Genomic DNA, 6,000 nt, shown 5'->3' with positions numbered 1-6,000 from the left:
TAAGTCACAAAGTACATAAAGTGCATTATTGGTCCTTTCCTGATAGAAATACAGGAATACTTATGTTGTGACTGAAGGATTTAGCAGTCCAAAAATTTACTGACAAATTCCATTCCTATCTGGGAAGTCACACGGGAATGTCTGTCTATGTTTCAGGGGGAACAACAGTACAGCTGTGAGTAAAGCTAACTGGGGAAGATCTACAAACCAGGTTAGAAGCCAGCATAGACCATATGTTTTCTATCTACTGCAGGGGCAAACATTAGCTGACACCATAGCTGTCACTTGCCACTGGGGATTGTAAATCCCTGAATGGTACTAAACTAATCAATTTATGCATCTGGTTACATCCAACCAGGATTGACACAGGCCTGTGTAAACCCGAAACCTCCTAGCAAAATCTTTTTATTTGGAGGTGACCTATCTAGAAGGTCAAGGAGTTGGACAATGAAGCCAAATTGGAGCTCATCTAAACGTCCAAACATCATCCTCAAAGGTATCGCCCCTATGTCCAAAGATGTGTACACCCACAACACACGGCCTCGGGGATCCAGAAGAAAACAGTAAAACCAGAAGATAGCAAGGAGGTTGGTGCGAGAAGACATCGAATAAATAACTTTTTGACACTCATATCTTAAACAGTATCCGGGGATACACAATAGAATTTTACAACGCATAATCTTCTAGTCCAGCTGATATATCGAGAGAGGAATTTGGAGGAGAACACCAAATGGATATTGGGCTATAGTATTTGCTGATGTTTCTACACCATATGGAACACCAGATGCCGATCTACTCGTATCCAGACATAATCACCAATTACCAAATATGTCATATGGGATAAAGACACTGGACATCAGCAACAGATGGGTTTTAGCTGCGTTGTAAGGGAAGAATTATTATCTACGCATTCCCTTCCTAACAAAATAGGATATGGCGCTTGACGCATCAAACATAGATCAGATCTCGGCTTTTTGGCCAAGATCAAGTATAATATCTGTTCTTATCAGTTTAAATATCTGATATGTCCCTTATCTAGGGACCATATATTAATTTTTTTTTAAATAAATAAATAAACAAATAAATAAAAAATAAAAGATAAATAATACGATATATTCGTTTTAAGAACGGAAACCTTTTCTATTGTTAAGTATATTCGTTTTAAGAACGAAAATGGCAAGCATTGATTCAAAGGATGCTTACTATTTTCAGTACCCATAACAGGTGACCACGGACGTTATTTTTTATCTAATTGGATGGCTCAGCTCTAGCAGTATAGAGCACTACCTAATGTGTTTACATTAGCACCTAGGTTATTTACAAAATATAACAACCAGCCACACAATGGTAATGGTTTCTTTGGATGACGTACTAATTGTGCGGAAACTTAGGACGGGCTGAACAAACGGTAACAGCCACTTAACAATTATTTGGAAACTAGGATTCATTATCCATCCAATTAAATCAAAATTAAAGCCTTCAAACTAAAGGGATTATTTGGGGTTCACCATTAACTCAGTTCCTCATGTCAGTAACTTTGCCAACAGAGGTTACAACCTTAATAGAAGCATACAGCAAAATCATTGACATGAGGATAAACCATCCATCAGACTGGTAGCAAGAATTTTGGCAACATATGGTTTCCAGCCACATAATTCAGACCCTTACATTATAAAGATTTACAGAGGGCCAAAATATGAGCTCTTAAAATTAATGGTGATCATTTCGATAGAATGATGAAGCCATACAGAAGCCATATTGGAACTAAATGGTGGAAAGATAACATTGGGCATTGCTCCAATCCTATCATTGTCAGCTACCAGTCTATGGTCCTACATATGGATGCTATGCACTAGGATGGTGTGTTACCAATTCCATCTCCAGCTGTGGAGGAAGATGGAATACACAGGAAGCATCATTATTACTAACACTGGGCATAACTACCTGGAAATGTTGGGTGTTTTTTCATGGCCTAAAGTCATGTTGCTCTGGAATATATTAAACAGGTTATTAGATTATAAATTAACAACACTACTGTGGTAGCACATATCAACCACATGGGTGAAAGGGAATCTACATCATGTAACAATCTGGCCAACACAATTTGGCAACCTCATCGGGGGGGTACTAAGGGAAATACTACGAGACTCTGCGTCTGGTGTTTTAATAGTACCCGACTGACCTACCCAACCATGGTTCTCGGTGGTACTGGGAATGAGATTAGAACCATGCAGCACCATCCTAAACAGACGATGAAGTATGGGGAAAACCACCCGTGCCATGAACATATAAATCGCTTAAATTATAGAGTCTGAAAGCGCCGCTATTACATCTGGGACTGACGGCCAGAGCAATGGACATGATCACAGCGGCCCACAGACAATCAACCTAAAGACAATGTCTAAAATACATAAACTAATGGGAGATGTGTTGCAACCATAATACATCATCCAGCCTGTTTGGCAGCTTTGTTAACCTACAGGGGCTTAGTATTAGTGACATCAACTGTACCAGAAGTGGCCCATCTACTTACCTATGGCAAGAGAACGGAACAACAGCTTATGGGGGACACTTTTATGGGAATTCCCCAAAGACCGGGTATTCCCAAATATGGGACATCAGCATCGTCTTAACGTTGTTAAAGAACTGGGCTCCAGCCACAGCGCTGTCATTACAGCTTTTTGACATTTTACAAAACTGTCATGCTGATGGCTTAGGTCACGGCACTAAGGACTCAGTCCCTACCAAATTAAGGCTGGATAACTAGACCAGTTCACCTGGCAACTTACACTTCTATATTCAGGAATTAGGGAACTAAACAGACAGGGGTCAGCGGGCCTTAAAATAACATTTTTAGAGCCTACCCTACAGATGATTGACTGTGTTGTGAGACATCTACAAATATACATGGAACAAACCAAGACCATCAGTGGCACAGAAGAGGAACTTCTCATCAACTACAGACAGCCTCATTAAAGAATAACAGGCCAGGCCAGCTAAATGGCTAACATAGTATTGACCAAAGTTGGTGTAAACACTAACTGGGTTAAAATCTCACTCCACCAGGCTGCAGCAACGTCGGCAGCATTTAAATTGGAGGTTCCTATGGATAAAATCCTCAGGACTGCAGAATGGCCATCGGAAAGAACATTCTAAAGATTATAACTAACCAGTAACGGAAACTGGAATTTTTCAGAAACATTGTTAAGTTTCTGTACCATAATTTACTCCAAAAAACAGGGGCTATCAATTATTATTAACTTTATGGTTATTTATATATATCATATTGATGTTTAATATGTTATCACTATTCTCCCCAAAACCAAGGCAGACGTGATGATGGACTCGTTCCACGGCTTGAATCACAGAGCTTTGAAATCTTTATGTAGTCACTCACGTGACTCCGAAGTAAAATAGTAAGATTAAACGAGAACTTACCAGTTCGAAGTTTGATCTGTATTTTATGAGGAGTAACGTTGAGGGAATACATGTCCTCCGCTCCCACCCTTGATCATAAACACGACTGGTATCTTTTCTCTAATCTTACTATGCTTAAGTCATTACAGGTATCTGTGATTCACTCCGCTGCTTTGAAGAATGACACGCATGCGTACTGGTGGGCTCTTCATGTATTCCCTCAACGTTACTCCTCATAAAATACAGATCAAACTTCGAACTGGTAAGTTCTCGTTTAATCTTACTATTATCTGCTATTTGCACTTCATCAGTATATTTATTCATGTGTTTTGTAATCAATGCCTACTATGTTCTGTTGTGCTGAAGCAAAGCAAGAATTTCATTGTCCTATCAGGGACACATGACAAAAAAACTCACTTGAACTTGAACTAATCTTCTCAATTCTAGCGAATACAAGCCGAGTCTATCCAGTCTTTCTTCATATAAAAGCCCTGACATCCCAGGCCTGTAACTATTGTAAGAAAATGAACCATTTCTCTGCTGCCTGTCGTTCTCGTGGGAAAGTTCCTCCAGGTTCCAGACCTAACCTAAACATGCTGATGCAGGTCGATAACAAATATGGCTCCCCGTCCTTGCTCGGCGTTGCCCATGATGCCGATCCAATTAATTCGCAAGGGGAGGCAAGTGTGTACTCACTCCTTCATGCACCTGTCCGGCTACCCGATCCAACTGTTCTGATAACTGTCAACAACTTCGACTTTCATGCTAAGTTCGACACGGGGGCGAAAGTGAACGTAATGTCAATAAGCCTTTTCAGCAAGATAAGGAATAATGAGCTCCTGATTGCAGACCGCTCCACTCTGCATACCTATGGGGATGAGGTGCTGATACCGCTGGGAAGAGCAACTTTCACTTGCGTGCTGAAAAAGACAACGCGCGCTTTGACCTTCTACGTCTTGAACTCTAACTCTGTGACTATGCTGGGCAACCAGGCGTGCCAGGATCTGGGACTGGTGTCGTTCGACAAAACTATCCACAAATTGCTGCTATCGATGGACCCAATAAAGGAATAACCTGACCTGTTTGATGACAAACTGGGCAAGCTACCCGTCACCTACAAAATATCTACCGACCCGAAGGTAGCGTCCGTTATTGGTGCACCACACCATGTGTCGCATGCCATGAAGGACAAAGTTGAGTTATGCTAGACAACATGGTCTCCATGGGTGTGCTAGAAGCGATCAGTGAGCCCACCGAGTGGGTGTCTACCATGGTTGCCACATTAAAAAAGGACAAGAATGAAATTTGTGTGTGCATCAACCCGAAATACTTGATCCTTGCCATCAGGCGCCCCCACTATCCCATGAGGACAGTTGAGGATGTTGCAGCACAGGTTGGACAGGCCACCGTCTTCTCTGTCCTCGATGCGAAGAGCTCGTTCTGGCAGATACAAAAGAGTCATCAGACCTCACCACGTTTTCAACACCGTTTAGCAGATTTAAGTTTCTGCGAATGCAATTCGGCATCAACTCTGCCAGTGAAGTGTTTCAGAGGACCATGGAGCAGCTGTTCGCTGGCCTACCGTGCACTTTCACTGTTGACGATATCCTGGTCTACGGCAAAGACGCGATAGAGCATGACCAAAACCTACGGTGCGTCCTGGAACGGGCATGCCAGATCAACCTCGAGCTCAACCCCAATAAGTGCAAGTTCCAGGTCTCCGAGGTCACCTACGTTGGTCACATATTCACCCCCGCCAGACTCAAGCCTGATCCACAGAAAGCTGCTGCCATCACTGAGATGCAGGCCCCCTCTCACGTGCTCGGCCTGCAGAGTTTCCTGGGTATGGTGAACTATCTTGGAAAATTTATACCAACATCAGCGAATTGAGCTCACCCCTGCGACAACTGACTAGAAAGGACACCGCTTGGTCCTGGTTCCCGCAGCACCAACAGGCTTTCGATGCTTTAAAGTCCAAGCTGACCAGTGCTCCAACTCTGACATTTTTCGATCTGAAACACCCTGTAACTGTCACCTGTGATGCCTCGCGATTCGGGCTCGATGCAGCCTGTCTACAGCCTTCTGCCGATGGTTCCCTGCTTCCTGTTTCCTATGCCTCCCGTACCATGACCGACACGGAACAACGCTACGTGCAGATCGAGAAAGAGCTACTTGCTGTCGTTTTCGCCTACTCTAAGTTCAAGGACTTTATCTTTGGGAACACTTTCAGGGTCGAAACAGACCACCAGCCGCTGGTGACGATCTTGAACAAACCCATCCACGCCACACCTGCTCGACTGCAACGCATGATGATGCAGCTCCAACGTTTTGACTTCACCCTCGTTTATAAAAAAGGTACTGACATGCATGTTGCCGACACCCTCTCTCCCGTGCACGTCGAGCATCCTGTGACCGCCACCGCTATGAACGGGAAGACCTTCTAGTACTCGGCGTTGACTCCGTTCCCACTAAACTGCTACATTGCCTAGCCAAACATACTGCTGCCGACCCCACTCTCCAAAGACTGTCATCTGTGATTAAAGGTGGTTGGCCAGACAAGCGCACTAGCACTCCAGCAGAAAC

General features: G+C 43.4%; 1 pseudogene; it reads left to right on the top strand.

Moving 5' to 3' along the window:
- The first annotated feature begins 958 nt into the window (after positions 1 to 958).
- Positions 959 to 1,070, top strand: LOC129715144 (U2 spliceosomal RNA; annotated as a pseudogene).
- The last annotated feature ends 4,930 nt before the right edge of the window (positions 1,071 to 6,000 follow it).

The sequence above is a fragment of the Leucoraja erinacea genome, unplaced genomic scaffold, assembly GCF_028641065.1.
Source record: "Leucoraja erinacea ecotype New England unplaced genomic scaffold, Leri_hhj_1 Leri_1032S, whole genome shotgun sequence".
NCBI lineage: Eukaryota > Metazoa > Chordata > Chondrichthyes > Rajiformes > Rajidae > Leucoraja > Leucoraja erinaceus.
The sequence above is the reverse complement of the archived record's forward strand: the minus strand, read 5'-3'. Positions and strand labels throughout refer to the sequence as shown.